Genomic DNA, 359 nt, shown 5'->3' with positions numbered 1-359 from the left:
GGATTGGGTCAGGAGGACTTGGGCTGGGTGGCAGGAGGTACACGGGGAACGCCTGAATGTAGGGGACCTCAGACCATTTTTGGGTTTGTTGACAGAAGTTGTCAAGGTCACAGAGAATACTAAAATCTAGCCTGAATGACCCATTGTCTAACTGGTATTGTGGCCACACTTGGTTACAGAAAAGACCAGATGCTTAGGGCGAATGTCTGGAGCCAGGCCCAGTTTAGTGAAATTGGCCAGCAGGCATCCCAGGGGGCTGTCCGTGGGAGGCCTAGAGTGCCACCCCCCCCCTCCGTCTTAAACTGCAGGGGGTATGGCAAAGGAGAAGGACATCTCCTGGTCCAGACATGGCTCAAACA

Source organism: Echinops telfairi, unplaced genomic scaffold (assembly GCF_000313985.2).
Source record: "Echinops telfairi isolate 266 unplaced genomic scaffold, ASM31398v2 ScPeMD7_7429;HRSCAF=8467, whole genome shotgun sequence".
Lineage (NCBI taxonomy): Eukaryota > Metazoa > Chordata > Mammalia > Afrosoricida > Tenrecidae > Echinops > Echinops telfairi.
This window is presented reverse-complemented; position numbering follows the sequence as displayed.